The sequence below is a fragment of the Lonchura striata genome, chromosome Z (assembly GCF_050655825.1).
Source record: "Lonchura striata isolate lonStrDom1 chromosome Z, ASM5065582v1, whole genome shotgun sequence".
NCBI lineage: Eukaryota > Metazoa > Chordata > Aves > Passeriformes > Estrildidae > Lonchura > Lonchura striata.
Genome location: NC_140740.1, coordinates 82783112 through 82802254, shown reverse-complemented (window position 1 = coordinate 82802254; position 19143 = coordinate 82783112).

Below are 19143 nucleotides of genomic sequence, written 5' to 3'. Positions count from 1 at the left end.
GGCACATTTGCTGAATTGACAAACCCAATCTTCGAAGGCCCAGTTGTGCCAAGCTGTAAAGGCAATTCAGGCAGCAAACCTGAAAGCAGCATTTCGGAGAGTATCTGTGTAGGATGTGTGTGCAAGGTCCTGCACACCAGAGTAGCTCCCAGACTATGAGCAGCAGGAGCTGCTGAGGGAAGGGGTTTTCTGCAGCTTTGCTTCTGCTGCTTACAACCCATCTCCCCTGCACTTCTAAGGGAACCAGGGTGATTACTTCTGTTATAGCAAAGAACCAGGATCAAGGAATGTCTTAAAAATCCTTACATTCCTGTAGCTGACTCACTGTAATTCACCTGCCAGAGCCCTAAAAATATTTTTAAAAGCTCCCCCAGAGAAAATGGCTTATCCTGGGTTAACTTAAATTGATTTGTTTAGAGGTGCAAACCACATAATTTAGTAAAACCATTGAAAGAGTTTTTACAGACAAATTTGCACAAAGGGTCCATTTTAGTTGAATTAGTACAGTGGCTGCATATAGAAAAGGTCAAAGAACCAAACAAGAAAAATGTCATAACTTGTTCACAAACCTAAGTATTTCTTTCTTTCTGATAATTGCACTTGCCAGGTACTATGTTTGTGGAGTCAAGAAAGAATTTAATTGCATCTATCAAAGGACAGATGGATTTCATGAAAGCTGGAATCAACAATTAAAACAGCCTCCTTATATTTTTAATTTGAACTCCCAGTTTCAATGAAAGATTTTTAAAAAATGAGTCTGTAAACATTTTGATGGAAGTTGCACCACAGCATGATACTTCTTTGTTTTCCTAACAACTCACAGTTGTGCTAATGCAGATCACAGGTGGCTTGAGGAAAACTCCTCAAAGAAGGAGGTGGAGCTTTACATCACCACTGGCTCCATGAGAGAGTGATGAGCTGATAGTCAAGGCAGCAAATTATCATTCACATCTGAATCAATGGGGAAAAATATTCAGCTTTAACACAGAGCAAGGCTCAAATCTCACCTGATTTTATCCTTTTATAGAGATCTAGATTAATTAACTGCTCTTCTATCACCCTCTGTTAGCAGTCAGGGGGAAAAAACAGGTGGTGTGCCTGCAAGATTTATTTTCTCAGCATGTTATCACTCAAGTTCTCAAAGGATATCAAAGTTTGGAATATTGCTAGGACCTTATAATTCCTTTCTGGGCTGATATACATATTTTTGTCTTTTGTCCCAAATGCCTAATTCAAGGTGACACCTCCACTGCCCACCAAGAGACTTCCAGATGTGTCCTTCATCTTGGGATCACAGAGGTGATGGAAACAGCTGGATTTCTGCATTTGTTTGCTCAGAGCAGTAATGAATTAGAGGAAAAAAAGGCAATTTTCCTCCTTGCTTTTCTTATCTTGGAGAGGTGAATAAAGAGAATTTGGGTATTTAATTCCTCTCAGAAAGTCTATCAAACTAGCAGAAACACTAATGAAGGCAATTTTTTCACAACTCCACTCTCCAAAGGAGATTCTACAGGATGTCAGTCTAGTAGATAGCAGTACTACTCTTCCCCATTTTGTCCCCATACATGTTTTGTCCCTTCAGCTGGCCCTTAACTGCCAGCTTGGCAGGTGACATGAGCTAATGAGGCAGCCTAGGGGCCCCTGGAGAACTTAAATCACAGTCCCTTTTACAATTTTACAACCTACCCAAGTTTTGGCCTCCACAAAACATGTGGAAACGTAATTCTGAGGTATAGTGAATACCTTCAATGACTATTATAGAACAGAGTGACTGATGGCAAGCAAACTGCATATTTTTATATCCTGATTCTTGATGAATATCAGATCACAATGTTTTTTTGAGATGGCAGTTCTTTCTTGAAAGATCCATTTTCTGATACTCAAGGATTTTGACAAGTGAAAATAATTAAGAAAAGTGAGGAGATAAGCAAAAGTAAATTTCAGTGCTCTCAAAGCACGTCCACATTGCAACGTCCACATTGCAACAAATGCTGTAAGTATGGACAGTGAATGCAGAAATTTCTGACTAGGGGTTTCTATTTTAATCTCAGCCATACCACTTTATGGTTGGAACAAATCAATTTTCCAACTCACTCTACAAATAACCTTTTCTGCCTGCTGTCATCTTCTTTTGCCCTCTAAGCTAGAGAACTAGCTGGAAGTCTGCAGACTTCCCAGCAGCAAAAATGCATTACTTCTTAGTACTTGCTTATTGTGAAAGTGAGCTGAATAGAAAGAGCTCTGCTCAGGGTGACATTTGTCACTGTCAGCTTATTGTGAGTGTGAAGCTTTGGAGAGGACAGTCACCTAGCTCCTAATGGGAAAAGGCTCCTGGATACTGTTAGATGCCAGTCATGATGTCATCCTTCATGGTTGATAACTCCCTTGCCACATCTTCCTTTGTACTTCAGGAAATCTGATACTGGATAGGCAGACTTGTATTCTAGAAACATGTGGAAAATTATCAAAAATGGAGTTCCTTTCCAGAGGAAATGTTTTTCTCCACCACCAGCTGTCTTCCTTAGATGACTTCATGGCTTTAACAACCAGGGAACCCCATAGCACACTGCCTTTTACTTTACAAATGTATCTACACCACATACTCTTGCAATATCCATCCTCTGAGGGTATGGGTAGGGAAGGGAAGTCTGCCTGCCTAAGGGACTGAGTTATTGCTCTATTCCTTTTTCCCTGGGAAAGGCTGTGCCTATCCAGGTATGCTGTTATTAAAAATGCCTCACCTGGGGACTGAAACCTACTCCTGAAAAGAACATGTTCTGTGCCATTTCTTATAGCAAATGTCAAATCGCTCAGTGTTTCTTTGTAATACCCTCTAGGGCTGGAGTGTTTTCTTTTTTACCAGAGATGGCAAATGCATCACACTTCCTCACAGACATCAGTTTCGGGACTGTCTTTGAGGTAGACAAGCAAGACACAGGAACTGAGAAGAGTGCTCCATTTTCATACTCCCAGTGCACACATTTTTCTGTGCAGTGTGCTTCTCTGCCTACAAAGGGAGCAGTGCCAGATTGTTTATGTTTTACCTGGCACTGTGGAACAGCCCAGGCCTTTGCTTTGGCATAAAGAAATAAATCATCCCATGGTGTAACAGAGGCAAACCTTCACAAATTCAGATAGGAAGGCCACGAGAGGAAGGTGGGACATGAAGAAAACAAAAGCAGGGATTGTAGCCTTTAAGAGAGTGGCAGCTGGATAGTATACCTCTCTGAATACATGGTCTCCACCTGATGCTTTAGTTTTTCTGGAACCTTGACTGCCCAGGAAGTAACTAATAAAGGCAATTGCACATCACACAAGTTTTTAATGTGCCAGGGTTAAAAACTTTACAATAACCCTTCTGAGTTCCCTTCCATACCCATTGCAGCCAGCCAAATCCACAAAGGAGGGGACAGTGGCCCCTGACGTAGGATGCAAAGAACACATGAGAGCAAAACTTACAGAGACAGCTGCCTGTGTAAGAGATATTGTACTCTGGAAAGGTGAAAGCCTTTTCTGGTTTTCCCTGAGTTATTACCAGCATTTTCAATCTCCAGATTGGTGGAGCACGGTGGCATACCAGAGAAAGGTTCCCCATGACTGCCCTGGCAGACATCAGACACAGGAGCCCACCAGGACCAACATGTCTGTGGGTGCTGGTTTTCTTCTTATGACATCTGAAATATGTGTAAAACTCATCTCCAGTGTCCTGGCCAGGGTCAGATATCTGTCACACTTGCCTGTCCAAAGGGCTCTTTGGACATCAGCTATGAAGATGGTTTCTTCTGACTGCTGAAATGGCAACACAATTCCTCTGCAGTTTCTAGTGCCCGTCTTCTAGAACATGTCTGGCAACAAATGAGCTGATATGACTTGAAAATCAGGATGAAATACCTCATCAATTTGAAATCCATTCTTCTGGGGTGCTTGTCTGAAGGTAAAAAAATATCCTTCAAAACTCCCCCTTTGTTTTTTTAAGTCATTGACCTCAGAAAAAACAGTGGATAAATTATATTTTTTCCTATGTCAACTGTTTGTTATCACAGGAAATGTCCTCAGAGTCAGGACTAGCTGTTTTTTGTGTTTTATCTGTGCAGCAAATTCCATTAAGTGAAATCTAATGCCAAAGCTCTAAGATCTGCATTCCTGGGTAATGACTGTTTGGGGGGCATTGTCTTTGAATCAGGAGCAAACACAAGCTGATAAAACACTTGTTGGATTATTTAGTCATGCCATCTTTTGCTGGATAGCTAACACACACATACAAATCACTAGAGGCAAAAATATTTCCTAAGTGGAACATTGATGATTCCTGAAAGATAAAGCAATGGTCTCAGGCAAGAAAGCAACCCTACTGGTGATTAAGCTGTTCCTGACATACATAACAGGCTGAACAAGATCTCCTTCTGCCCCCTCAGAGTGAAAAATCTTGTTTGTCCATGGCAGTGCTGTGCAGCGACGCACATGGTGAAAGGAAACTTCACCCTATTACATCTTCTCAAAAATGTGACTGTGGTTAATTCTTCATCACTATGCACCATGTAATTTCATAGCAGCTATTTTGTTTGCTACGTTTGGAAGAGCCATCTCCCCATCTGTAGAAAGAAATGGCAGGGCAAATTGGGGCCGAACATCTTCTTGCTCTTCTCGAGGAGCAAAGGTCTGACATGATTATCAAGCCTAAGAGACTTCTCCCTCAGACACCACATCTTGCTGTCCTTCTCAAACTGGAAACTCCTCTATGGCACATTAGTGACCAGAGGTGAATGGTATGTCACTCTCTTCCCACTTCTCCCTCTTGTATCCTGTTGTTTTGAGGATACAAGAGAATACACACACTTAAGTATCGAAAATACTACTAGCCTGGTAGAGCGATGCTGTAAAGACCTTCTTACAGAATTGCTATTTTTAACAGGATTAAAGCTTTTGTTGTTTTTAGCTTAAGGTTGATGAGCTTTCAAAAATCATCATCTTACCTGCTAGGTTGCAAAATATGGCTTGTTCACATTACTTGATTGCCCAAGGAACAAGAACTGTTGGATTTATTCAGACCTAAGTGTTTGGCCACTATTATTTTTTGCTCATAAATGGATGCAAGGACCAGATCTGTCTAATAATTGTTGAAACTCTGCAGCATCACAACTGCCATGCTGATCCTAGACCTGATGGTTGGTGTTCAGGTTACATGACTGATACCTAAAGGGTCTAGATCCAATTCTAAGGATACAAGCAGGCTGTTTAGTTGTGCTAACCACTAAAGAGTTAACTGAAGCTCACACACAGAAACAACAGAAAGATTTCTTTCAGAATGGGAATATTTTATGCTTCTCAATCCAAGATTAGGCCAGGTGTAGCCTTCTTCATCAGTCTGCCTTACTGAGATACAAGAGGTCACAGTCAAAACTAGAAAACTTCCCTATGATTTCTTTTACAAACAATGTTTTCACAGACTATCTGCTCTGAGTTGCCAGTGCAAAACTCTTTCATGTAAGGACAGAAAACCATGGATTGCAGCAAAGTTTTAGTCTGTAATATCCTTTAATCAGATACTCTTTCCTGAAGGCCCCAATTTTCTCTTAAACAATGGCTCAAGTGCTATCATTTGGCTGAGGACATCTCTGCCTGGTGGAGTGGTTGAGGACATTCCACATGGTGGAGTGATTTCTCAGGTCTGCAGAAAGAGCTAAGTAATACACCTCTGACTCTCCTCTGCTTTCAGATCAGATGCAGAGACTTTTCTAAGCAATGAAAGAGAGACTTTAGCACCAGAAGAAAGAGGACAAGCTTACAGCTGTTTAAGTGTGGCACAAGCAAGCTGCAGAGGACTAGAGCAGAGGCAGAAAAGGTAACCTCTCTCTGGATCCCCAGCATAAACACTTGTCCAGCTCTGAAATAGAATGCTCCTGAGAGAGCACAGTCCTGTACTGAGCAGGCAGACACATGGCAGCAATATGGCATGAGGGAGAAAGCAGCTCAGATCCTTGCTTTGATGGGTCTGTACTAGGTAAGGAACAACAACTTTGGACTTCCTTCCTCAAAGTGAAAAATAGCACTTCATGCACTACTTTTGGATTACTCCAATGCAAGACTTCTGCAAATTTCCCTGCTGAAGCTGCTGATTGCAGGGTACTCTATGTACCTTAGCTCTTTTAAGGTCAAAGGCTTTTGCAGGTAGACTTGCTGCAAGATGAAACTTGCAATGGTACAGTCTGCCTTCTAATTGCAACTCAGCACTTTTCCCCCCCAAGTTGCTGTGGTTGTGTTTTGCAGATCCTCTGCTGGAGTGTTCTCTTTTTGTTGTTTTGCTGCTGTTCTCATGGTCTTGCAGCCTTGACTCTCTGCTGTGCAGGGCTTCCACAGAAAGTGACTGCCACAAATCTGAGAGTTCTGCCTGCTTTCCCTGCTTTCCCCATTTTTCTCTGCCTGTGGTTGCTTCGGTTTATACTTGGGAACCTGTTTTATGTGAGCACAAAGATGAACAACCAGGGATGCTTTAGTGTTCACAGCATCCCATGAGCAGGGGGTACCAGGAGGGAGTCTTTGTGACCAATGAAAAACTCTATGCTTGTTGTGGTGAAGTATTACAGGGGATCATCTGCTGTCCTGGAGATAAAAACAGGAAGATGACACTTGACTGTCCATTGCCTCTCTCCCAACTGGCTGCCTGAGAGGTTTTTCTTGCTTTTCCTTTCTTTTTGTCTCATTCAAATATTACTTTCCCCCCAAAGTAACATCTGCCATAATAGTCAATGTCTGTCAACAGCTACAGATCCTGCTAATAGGGACTGTGTCTCTGTCTCAACATGCTTTGTTGAGATGAATTCATGATGCTGCCTGAATTTTAAAGCCAGGGAAATGCCAGTCCTTGGGTAAGGTCTTATGCAGGAGACATTGCACTCATCCTGGTATGAATCCAGTTTCTGCTCTTGGGCTCCTCTGTGCTGCCTGCAGAGTAGCAGGTACTGTCTGTGAGACAGTAGGGAATCCCTGAGGGCCCCTGGGGCTCCCACTATGTGAACAGCTGTGCTCAGTGCCAAGATCAGTGAGACTGAGATGCCTGAATGTCCTCAGGAAATTGTATGTGCCTGGCTGAAGGAGTACCAGGCAAGGAGTCTGATGGCCAGAAGTTCTAAGCAGCATTCTCATGCCCATGAAATGTGGGTTGCTACAGTAGATGCAGTAACACAAACCAGTTGTGATTTTTTTTTAACCATGGCCCAGTAAACCTGCTAGAAAATCATTGATCAGCAAGACAAAGATCATTAACTACAAAACCCACTGCTGCTACCTCTGTTGTGTAGGGGTGTTGCTTCCTCTCCTATAAGGAAGGCTTGTGCTTGGGAATGTGTGTCCAGCTGGAAAGAGTGAGAGCTGCTGGGCAGCAGCTACTTTGTCTGACTGAATGAATACCACTGCTTTGATGAGCTTGGTTCCCAGTGTTGCTGTGGTTATAGTTTAATTGTTCATGTTTTGTCATAGGCGTTTTTCATGGATGAGGCATTTGATTTCCACACTGTCATTAAACCCATGCTCTGGATCCAGGGTGCTCTGTCCTTCTGCTGACCTGTTGGCTTGCTGAGCCTGTGGGGTTAAGGTGTTAGGAGAGGCACGATTTTGGAAAAAAACAGGCAGCTTGCTCCACAGTGGGTAGGAACCATCCGAGGCTTCCTAAGTGTCAGACAAACACAGCAAACAGATGACATCAGCTCTAGATAATGAGACAAAAAGGACTCACATCTGTTAAGAAATGCTCAGGGCCAGCTTCTGACACCCTGTGAGTCTCCTGACTGCCTTACTAATGCATGTGTGGACTTGGAAAAGACACTGGCAGTATTTTCATCAGCGGTACTCCTGCGAGGGGGGAGTGGAGTGGTCTGGGCTCAAGTGCTGCTAAAGTGCTAAATGCTCCGGAAATGCCGGGAGCCAGCATTGTCTAAAGGATTAGCACAGTAATTAACAGGCTCTCTAAACACCTCTGAGCTTCCATAAGTTCGGCTTTTAATGACCTCACTCCAGAGGTCGAGGTTTCCTGGCTAGACTACAGCCAGTGGAGGTTATTTGAACTTTATGCAGTTCAGCTAGGTAGTACAATGATTTCAAAAACAGGAGTTTCCCTCACCACAGCATTACAGCACAGGATATGCCTGTATGTTCCAATGTGTATCTGCACTTTGTTACTGAGGCCAGCCTAGATGTCCAAGGATCCAGAAAAGCATCAGGCTAGCTTTGGGAGTTATACCAGCACTGCCACGGGAAAATGAAGATGGACTTCAGGAAGTCTCAGGATTCAAAGCAACATTCAGCTGGAGCTTTTCTTGACTGCACAGATCTTGCCTGTTTCTTCCACACCACACCTCTCCCTGGCATCGTGGCAGGTCTGTGACCCACGCTGGGGGTGCCTTTTATCCCTCTCCCAGCAAATTGCTCCGGCAGCAGCATGGTAGTGAGGCCACCTCATGGTTACAGCTGTGTGACCCTCTTTGATCAGGTGGTGGGTGCCACCTGAAGCATGTCTCAGGACCAGGGCATCCTGAAATCCTGAAATTGCCACGGAGCACCCCTTGCCAGCTCCCCAGAGCAGGCAGGGAGTTGCTGCCCTGTGCTCCCTGTCTCAGCAGACCTTTGAGCAGACCTCCTCTCAGAAATGAACCATGTAATCACAGGTCAGACAGCACCTGGTTTTGGGTCTGAAGAAAAGTTGTCCCTGTTCTGACCAAGAGAGATAGCATTGCTAATGCTCCTGGCAGGGCTCAGGGCAGGCCTCTGCTTATTGCCTGAGCAAATTCTCCAGGAATTCCTGTCCCCAGGAATGGTCCCCTTCCCCCTCCTACTCTCTCAAACTTTGATTGGTAGCTCTTTGTCCCAGGCTGTAATGGCCAGCAGTGTCCTTCCCTTTTTCATTCTCCCTGTCTCCTTCCCAAACCTCTTGGGCTGCAGCAAGAAACAAGCACAGTGGAACTCAGAGCTGGAGGGCAGCAGGCACAGCCCATGCCAGCCTTCTGGCTGTTAACAGAGCTAACACAGGCAGAAGGGCTGTCCCGTGCTCCCATCTGTCCTGTCCTGTTCCAGGTGCTGTATCTGCCCTCTATCCATCCACAGGCAATGGTGACCAGGAAAAGTGTGACTGCTCTAGGGTTAAAGCAGTCTTTCATTCCTTCTTGACCCAACTCCATAGTCTTTTCCTCCCTGCCTTTCCCCACCTCTCTCTCTCCTCCTCTCCCTAGGCTCATCTCTTTGGGATGTCCTTCCTACGTGGCTCTGGGGAGCCCAGGGGGAGAGGCAATGAGCCCGCCAGCTCCTCCAGGTGCTGTCCTTCTGTCAAGCTGTTGGGGTCTGCCAGCAGGACAGCTGGTACCCTCAGCTGTACTGAGCAGCCTGAGATACTTAGCACAGAGTCTGTCATCTTGTGCCTGAGGGTGAATGCAAGGAGAGTGAAGGGGAGGGAATACCTCTCCCCACTGTGCACCTCTCAGAAAGAAAAACAGTTTGTTATGATGCCAGAGCACCAACCGTGTTATTGCTTAATTTGCCTGTCAGGCTTTTTGCAAGGCTCACATCATAGCCTTTCAGTTCAGACCCATATGTTATCAGCTGCTAAAAGGACTAATCTGAAAAAAATCTCTCACCATAACTCTCTGAGCCGCTGAAACAGTTTAAACAGATACATCACGCTTCTGTTAACACACATAGACATCCATAAAAATGCTAGTCACACAAGCAGATAGATATTTTTCTGCCCCTGAAACCAAAGATTATGCCCAGTTTTGGAAAAGATGTCATCCTGAAACAAGGAAATAAATATAGGTTTCTGAAAAACAGAAATAGACAAAAATTACCTTTGAAAATCTAGGTCAAAATTGACTCCCTTACCTATTTGATCATGTACTCTGTCTGATATTCTGGGCTGTAGAAAATGGCCAGTGTTTGATTCATGCCTTGCATACAAGTGCAAGTCCAGCCCTTCAAGGTATTCATAGATAATCCCAAAGGCTGGGTAAAATTTTCTGGAGTTTGTGGCCCTGTCAAACTCCACTCCCACTGAGCATGACGTCACTGTGGATGAGATGTCTGCAGTTTTGCTGTTTCTTTGCCCTTCTGTTTTGTTCATGAGCACAAGAGACTTTTTAATCTTTATATGTGGGCTTGTGTCTTCTCTCTGGTCAATACACTTGCTTTTTAACTCCTTTACTGTACCCTTTCCATCCCAAAGCCCAATTTGGGAGGTGCCAGCAAGTTTCTCTGCTGTATTTACCTTCCAGGCATCAGCTCAGGATGTTAGGGTGATTAATCCAAAGAGTGAGCTTGAATTCAGACCTCTGAGGTGAAAAGGAGCCCCTCTGCTAGGATTCCTGCATAAAACATGTCAGTCTGGGAGCCAGATGACATAGCATTTTCACCTACAAACTGGTGGCCCAGTCCTGGAATGGAGGAGCTGTGTAGCTGTCTATAGATACTCTGCTTGGAATGGGCTGGGTCTGTTCAGGGCTGGAAGGGAATATTCCCACCCACCTGAAGTGCCTTATCCTGAAGTCCCTCAGCAAGAGACCAGGCATGGGCAGATGCATGGCAGCACAGTGCCTGCTGGACAAAGCAGATCCATTCCTCCCAGGCACTGGAGAAAGGAATAGCAAATTTGAAGAGGATAACTGGATTCAATCCTTCCAGAAGGCTCGTAGACGAAATACCTTAGCCAAACCTGAGTCAGTGTCCTTGAAACAATTTTTATTGCCTGCCATTAAACAGCCTGAGAAAGCTGACATGACTAAACAGATTAACACCTACTTTTCCTCCTTTCTTTTCCTCCTTTTCTTTTCCTCTTTTTCTTTTCCTCCTTTTAGTATGTCCTTTCTATATGAGACTTTGCATCCAACATACCTTTGCTGGCCTCAGCATTACTGGGTTGAGTATGGAGTCATTTGCACAATCCATATGTGTGCTGTCTGCATTTCTGCAGTCAGAGCAGTGCCACTTGAGCAATACACCCAAGAAAACATTTACTATAGCTGGTAAATAGGTTAAATACTGGAGATGGAACAGATTTCTTTCTAAAGATCTCATTAATTTCAGAATTAATCATCTGACACTGTTCAAAGACTGGGTACCTCCCCGCATAAGACAGAATAAAGAGGCTACAAGGACTACAACGGAGACAATACCTTGGCTTTCCTTTTATTTTGTCCATAACTTCTGGAAATCCTTTCCTACTGCATTCATTTAGCCTTCAGCACACTTAATCTGAAATTGACTTTGCCTGCCCTCTCGCAGTTTTTAAATGCATGAATAGCACTGGATAGGATAGATCAGCATTAAAGCGAGACCAACCATCTGATCAAATTTCTGGCTTACTCTTGCTGCCTACAGCAACAATGTCTACACACCCAGAAAATGACTTTCTAAGGGGCTGCACTTCAATGCACAGTTAAAAAAAAAATTAATTAACCTTCTTGACTTTTACCTTGCTTAGGCTATTTCCCACTTCCAGAAGTGTATTTTACTTCTCTTCCAACTGCATGGAAACCAGAATGTAACTTAGCTCCCTCAACTGAAAAAGAAACCAGACAATAAATTTAAACATGATCAAGGCCTTTATGTTTCAGTTTGTTTATGTCTCACTTCAGTTTGAAGTGAAAAATTCTTAGAATTGCAGATATATCTTTAGGAGATGTTTCTAATGAAGTAGTTGGAACAGGTAGGGAACAAGGGACCTTCTGCTCTGTTTTGTGCAGATTAAGGTAGGGAAGCAATAGAGTGTCAATGGTTTACAGCAGCTTTCCCCAGTACATGACCTTGTGTGGGTCAAATTGTTAACAGAGATAGAGTTTTTAGTAATTACAGCTACAACAACTAGCATCAGAAATAAATGCTGCTGGGTTCCTTGTGAGAAGGGACGCTGGTTCAGTAACTGTGGGAGCAGAGGCTGTTCATGGTGAAAACAACAGGCATGGCCAAGGGACAAGGTGTGCCACTGAAGAACTGTCTGCCTTGGTCTATCTTCACCTTCCACTGTGAAGCTGGATTCAGCTTTCACAGTGCCTGTCCCTGAAGGTCCTGTTCAGGTGGACACTCCTTTCCTTGTGGCTAACATAGGAGGATTTCTCTGGCCATATATGCCAATTTGTTTTCCCCCCATGAATAACTGCAGGGAGATGATGTCTGTGGGAGCTTAGCTCAGCCTCTGGGCTGAGGCATGGCCCATCCTATAGGATGTCACAGAAGTGACAAAACTGCCAGTGGCAAAGTGCAAACTGGTAATTACTGTCTATCCTTGCAAGGTGGCCACAGCACACCTCGAAAAACCCAGTTTACCAACTCCCAGGGTCCTATAGGGCAGCAAGAAAATGTTACCTGGTCTGCTGCTAATCCCTCTGCAGGGACAAAATTGCAGTCCTCTGCAAGTAAAAAACTGCCTTGGCTGGGATTAAGAGTGACAAGAAGGAACAACACTTTTCTCAAAAGGTGCTTTGGCTGCAGTCACCCTGGAGTTAAACTGAGATCTCAGAGAAATATTAGATGGGCAAAAGGTAAAAAGACAAAACTTTGTCCCTATCTGAGTGCTGTTTCCTAGTGTGCTTTTGTTGTCTGAAGTCAGGGTGGAATTAGAACCAAAGTAACTAGGACAAACATCAGGTTGAGGATTAGACTCAGCCCTTAGGTGGTGTATTGGAAGATGAGTGTGTTTCTACTCATAAGGGGCAAGGATGCAGGAATGCTCTGGTGAGCACCATGCAGATGTGACACAGGCCTCCTGACTGGCCCAGTGCCTGGGAGCCATTAGTGGACAGCCACATAAACATGCCCCAGCCAATAAGTTAAGTCACTCTTTCTCCATTCGTAGAGTAAATGAGGAAAGGCTTCCGTTTCTGGAAGCCTACTGCTATTAATTGCTGAAATCCATTGTAATTTTTTTTCTGCTGTGGAGGGTCTAAGTGCCAGGAGGAAGCAGACCTCTCCCTGCAGCGTGGCAGACTGCCTTACTGGCTTTTTTATTTCACATTTATTTTACTCCAGACCTGATCACACAGGGCTAACTTCTGTCATGCTGTTTCTGGCCACTGTGCACAATTGTTTGCAATGGACAAGAAAACTGCTGCTTCTTCAACAGCAATCTTCTATCTAATAAAGCTGGATAATACAATAGTCCCACATGTTTTGTTCCTCCTTGTAGTACTAGCTCTTGATGTGCAGCAGATGTGTTCTTGATAACACAGGAGACAGGAGAGATTACTACTGTGCACAGCCTCTCTAGAATTAGCTTTCTAATAAATAATCAAAGTGTTTGTCCTCTCCTGGGCCACTGCACTCTGGCTGTAGCATGCAGGAGTAAAGGAAACAGGTCCATCCCTGTATGGTCTGGTGCTCTCCCTAGTAGGGGTATGGCATTCCTAAGTGTTAGAACTATGCTGAATTTTTTCTCTCTCTCATCAGCAAGACACTTATGTCAGTCCTATTCAGTTATGCCTTCTGAACTGTTAATGCCTTTCTTCTCCAAAGGTCCTAAATTCTCACTGCTGTTCAGATTCTTGCCCTACCCCACACAGAGCTATCCAAGCAGAATTACTGGGCAGTCAATAGAAAATGGGAGCAGCAGAGAGATGATCTTTGCTTCCCTGCCTTTGAAGCTGGTCATGGCCTATTTCAAATGTACTCTAGAAACTCATCTTCAGACAGCATGGAACATGACCAGACTGTAATTACTGGGCACTCCAAGCAGTTTTGTTGACTTTCAGCCACCAGCAGAAATATTTTCCTCTCCCTTTCTAGTAATGGCATTAGGGTCAGATAGATTTCTTTTCTGGGGTAATTTCAAGTACTGACACATTGCATGGGTAGGTATTTCATACTTCAAACAGGCCATTGCAGCTGAAACTTCCTACAAATTAACTGAGAGAGAACCCAAACGTATGGTAACAAACTTCAGCTGTAACAAGGTTATGTGCTACATAGCACAGTGACATTATCACTGCCACTTATTAATAGAATTAGTAATCCTATTTTTAATCCCAGGCATTGAATTAGTGATTACTATTAGCAAAATAGTAACTCACAAGCTGCCAGACCTTTGCAGCTCTGTGAATGAAGCCAGGGAATATGCATTATCTTTTGAGAGGCTTTGGAGTGCTCATCTGCACAACAAAACTGTGGTGATATTGAGGCTAATCAGCACATGCAAATCAGGATTACAATCCTTGTAGAAGGTTTTCTGCTCCAGGGCAAATTATTACTCTTCAAAGACCAAGAAAAGCAGCAATGTTTCTCCTGGGAAGGGCAGGGGTGAAGACTCTATGCATTTAACCCACTTCTTTTAATTTCTCTGTTAAAAAGTGAACAACTTTTTTTTTTTTCTTTCTTTTTTTTTTTTTTTTCCTTTAGGGATTTACAAAAGCATTAATGGCTCATAGGTATGATTCTTTTTCCCCAATTACTTGAGAGATTTTGCACTTTCCCAAGCCACTCCTCTGGAATCTGAGCTCAGGCATCTTGCTTGTTTAATGTGATAGTGAAAATGGCTGTTTCAGAGAGGCAGAATTCAGCATATGCAATATAGGTAATTTTGTACTTGGTCGGAGTCAAATATCTTGGTGAGAGAGCTGGTGTGCAATTTACTAGCCTGAATACAAGAGCAAGAGTTAGGACCACTATGTTTAGCCACAGAGATATTTCAGCAACTCCTAGCAATGCCATCTGTTGAGCACAAGTCTAGCTAAGTAGCCTTGTGGCCAGTGCATGCTTGGCTCTCTGCTGCCACTGCTATTTTGCTATCAGCAGCAAAGAGGATATCCTCTCCCCTTAGAGGGATACCAGCTTGCAAAATCTAGGGAACTCTCACAGAGAGATCAGATCTTTGGAGTTACTAAGGAATCCTCTGTGAGAATCAACAGCTGGATGAGTGCAATTATGTGCTTTAGGCAAAAGAAATGTCTTGGATGGGCAGCAGATAATATCCTACAAGTTCTTGCTACACAGGTACAATGTTTATCTATAGGTGAATGGGACAGCTGGTTACTAAACTGCAGTCACTGGACACTCATGTCAGTGCTCAGATGTACAAGGGTGAGGCTCCATGTTGGTAGTGGGTGAGACCATCTGATGTTGAGAGCTTTTTGTGCCCCCAGGCTTTGAAGGATGCTAACCCAGCCTACAGGCTGCAGGTTTCCATTGCATTTCATCATCTCAGGTCCCACCCACCACCCCTCCAAGAAATCAGGGGAAACATTTGCTCTTTGGTGCAAGAGATTGTTCAGCTTCTAAGTCACCGGATGCCTCTGTTCTGAAGTAATTCTCACTACCATAGCTGTCATAGCAGAGTATTGACACAGTGTCTGGTTTCAGGCCAATACATAGAAAGTCAAGCTGTGCATTTGTTTCCTCCCCTGGGCTGGCAGGAGCACTGCTGACATCCTGAGTGTCTCAGCTTGCTTCAGGGTGAAAGTTCTGGCTAGGTGTCTTCAAGCCGAGGGGCTTCCCTGCCAGAGTGGGAGCACTTAACACCCCTGGAAGCAAGCTGCAGCCAAGAATGGCTGACCCTTGGAACCTCCACACATGCCAGGGGCTTGACACACTACAACGCACTCAGCCGCCTGTTTAGAGCAGTACTTTGAAACATTTTGGAGCTCCCAGGGAATCCAGGTCTCTGGGTGACAGACTGAAAGGGGGCTTGAGCCCCATTTTGGGCTTGAGCCCCCTTTTGATGATTCTGAAATTCAGCATCATCAGTTTCCACAGGCAGTATGGTCCATTTCCTATCACCTCAGTTTGAGATGAAGAGTATCTTGCTCAGTGTATGTGACAAAGCTAAATATGGACTCTTTGGCAAAGCTGTTACTCTTGTACTTCTGAGACAATCTCATGGCATCAGCTTTGTTCTTCCCACCCCCCCCCCACCCAATCTCTATTAATTTTTAAAAATCTAAATGATGTGGTACATGCATATGGAAATAAGGTGGGAAACAGACAAAATTAGGTCTTTTATATCCTGAACCAAAAATCTTTTCTAAGAGCAGCCTGGAAGTACATGCTGATATTGATGATGTGATCCTGGTGAAATAACAAAGAAGGAGCAGAAAGCATTGCTGTTCCCCTGCAGCTGAAGACCTACTGCAATCACCCTGGGACAAGGCTGAGAGCTGTTCTGCTGCTGAGCCAGTACAGCTCTTGTCAGTCAAATGAATTTGCAAGACAGAAAGTGAAGTTTACTAAAAATACCATGGTTTCCACATCTTAAGCCCTAAACCATAATTTTAACTAATTATGAGAGACACGCGAGTAATTAGATAAGCTCTGGACAGTGTTGGACAGCAAAATAAAGAGCTTCTTGTAGAATCACTGTGATGATAATCCTGTTAACTGGACTTTATGTTACCTGAACTTCAAATCTGTTACCTCAGTGATCAGAGCTTGTAACAGGCCATGCAAGTTATATTTGAAGGAAGCTGGTACTTGGAAATGAAACAAATAGGGTTACTACATAAAAGTTCCGTTCTGCTATTCCATTGATGTGACCCAGAATGTGTGATTTAGTACCATGACAACTGAGAGGCTGATTATAAAACAGACACAAGATAGCTGTAGTCTGCCAATTCTTATTTGGCGTTTTATTACTTTCAGCTTTATTTCATAATCATTAGCCATCAGATAAATACTGCTTGTTTTAGTTGTATATGATAAGATGGTGTGTGCAGATAGTTAGCTAAGTTGACTGAATTACAGGCCACTTTTAATTATTAAGATGGTTCATGTATCACTAGGATGCCATTAATTTATTTTCTGGAGCTTTGATTAGGGGATGGTTTTGAAACAGGATGCTGAATTTCTGAATCCTGGATTTATACTGTGGCATTCTTCTAAGTGGCCTTTATTTCCTAATTGGCCTTTATTTTTGGATTACTGCTTTCACAGCACTAGTAGTTCCCTCCGATTTTCCTAGGAATGCTGCTCTAGGCACAGGTCTTCTCATATACATTGAGCACATTACTGTCTGTTTTTGTGGAGGATCTCACTCCCCTCACCCTCAGCTTTGGGGCCTTTAGGGTGAGGAAGGGGAGCACAAGATGAGAACATCCTGATAACCAGAATATGAGACAATAATTGCTCTTTGGAAATTGTCTCTCTTTGCCACATAGAGAAGGCCGAAGGCCCACCATTTGGGACTTTTGTTTTGTTTTGTTTGGGTTTTTTTTTGGGATTGAAGCCATTGTTCTAGGATTATTTCAATTAAATGAGGGGCACATGGTCATTTTTTAAGCTAGAGTCCCCTTAATCTTCCACCTTGCCAGTCCCTTCTCAGCTGTGGCCCTGTGAAAGTTCTTCTGCAGCCTGTGCAACTGGGGAAGAAAAAGGCATTCCCTTTCCATATTTTCACAGCTGTACAGGACACATACCACCCTCAATTTTTTCCTCTGTGAGGTGAAAAAGTGTTTTCTCTTGGATTCAGGCAGTTTTGCAGCTGCTGAATGGCCTTGTTGTGACATTTTTTCCTTTCCTGTCACCAAGCATGCACTGAACATCAGGAAATCATTACAGAAAATTGAGAGACTGTATGTGTGTGTGTGTACACATAGAGAATGCATAACCCAACTGATGCAGTAATGTGCAGGGTAAGTTAGAATACCTCCCACACAATATCTGGCTTCTGAAGCATGGCTCCAAATTGGCCATTACCAGGGTAATGACTTAATCAGTTGTTAACAATCGCTGTACTCTCTACCAACTGATGTGCATATAACCTTGCAAAGACTCCCTTGACACCTCCTCTGCTGCTGTCATCAAATGAGCTGGCCTTATTTCAGGTGTTTGCACTGTTGCCAGGTTTCCTCTCTAGTTCCTAAGGCATTACATCAGTGCAGGGAACTCCTGCTATCCCCAAGGAAACTCAGCAGCTGCCATTTATGTTAGAAGCCCAGTTTCCAACTAAGGTTGGTGCTTGGCTACCTGCTGGAGACCTTAGAGAGCAAGGTCTAGCTTTCAAGGAAATTATTCCATTCATGCTGAAGGCTTTGTTTCAGTTTCTGACAGTCCCTGCAATGCTTAGAAAGTGCAGCACTCTAAATACCTTCTGGAGTCACCATATTGTGCCTAACCCCAGTGACATGATTTTTCAGATTGCATTGGCCTGATCTTGTTCCATCTCCTCCTTGCTGGAAGATGTTGAACTGTCCTTCAGTCCTTGTCTTCACGTGTGGAAATGAGGACATGAGGAGGGTATCAGTGATTTATGATATTTCTCCTGCCATCTTTAGTCTAGAGACACGTGAAATAATTTTTATAATCAGTAGAACTTATCTAATGAGAGCTACTCTGAAATAACTCCAGAAAAGGCACTCTGGGATCAGAAATCCCTAAGGCTCTTTTTTTTTTTTTTTTTTTTTGAAAGTCAGAATGAGATTTAGATTTAGCCTTGAATGTGTCATTATCAAAGATCTGTTGTCACTAAAGAAGAGCTATCAGACTTATAACCTATGCACAGTCCATGTTGCTTTGCTTCTGCTGCACAGGTTAATCATCACTAACTAACTGCAACCTCTCAAAGCATTTGACATAGTTTTCTTTCCATCAGTTGTAACTGAGAACAGCGAGAATTAACTTGGGGAATGCATTCTCCAAATCATGTGCTCATAACTGGGTGGAGTTGGCATGCTGAGAGCATACCCAGCTGTGGGCTGCAGAAATGAGAAGGGCTTGCCTAATTTTCCTGTAGTGTTCCCTGATGCCATCTGCTTCCAGACCGTGTGGGGAAGTGCAGAGGCAGAGGCTTGGCAAAGAAAGCCAATAGGATAAAGACAGCATGGACTTACAAACAACTTTTGCAAGGACAGACATTTGGGATACACAAGGATGTGCTCCCTAAAGCCTTCTTGTCTGTATCAAATGTGTCATGAGGTCCTTAGTCCTGTTGACTCTGTTGGTTCCTACAGTACTTAATTGCTTTGGAAATCATCTACCTCCACTTTCATGCATGAAAGGACAGTGGGGATGTCTGAGGAGGGGTCTGTCTTCTCAAAGCAGTCCATTCCAAGAGCCTGCAATGGAAGGACCAACCATCCTTTTCTCCACTGCAGCACTGTGCCATAACGTGCTAGCTTGGGCTGGCTGTGAGGTGGCAAAGCCCTGTAGAGCTAAGACATTCAGGTGAGGGAAATAGCCTAAGCA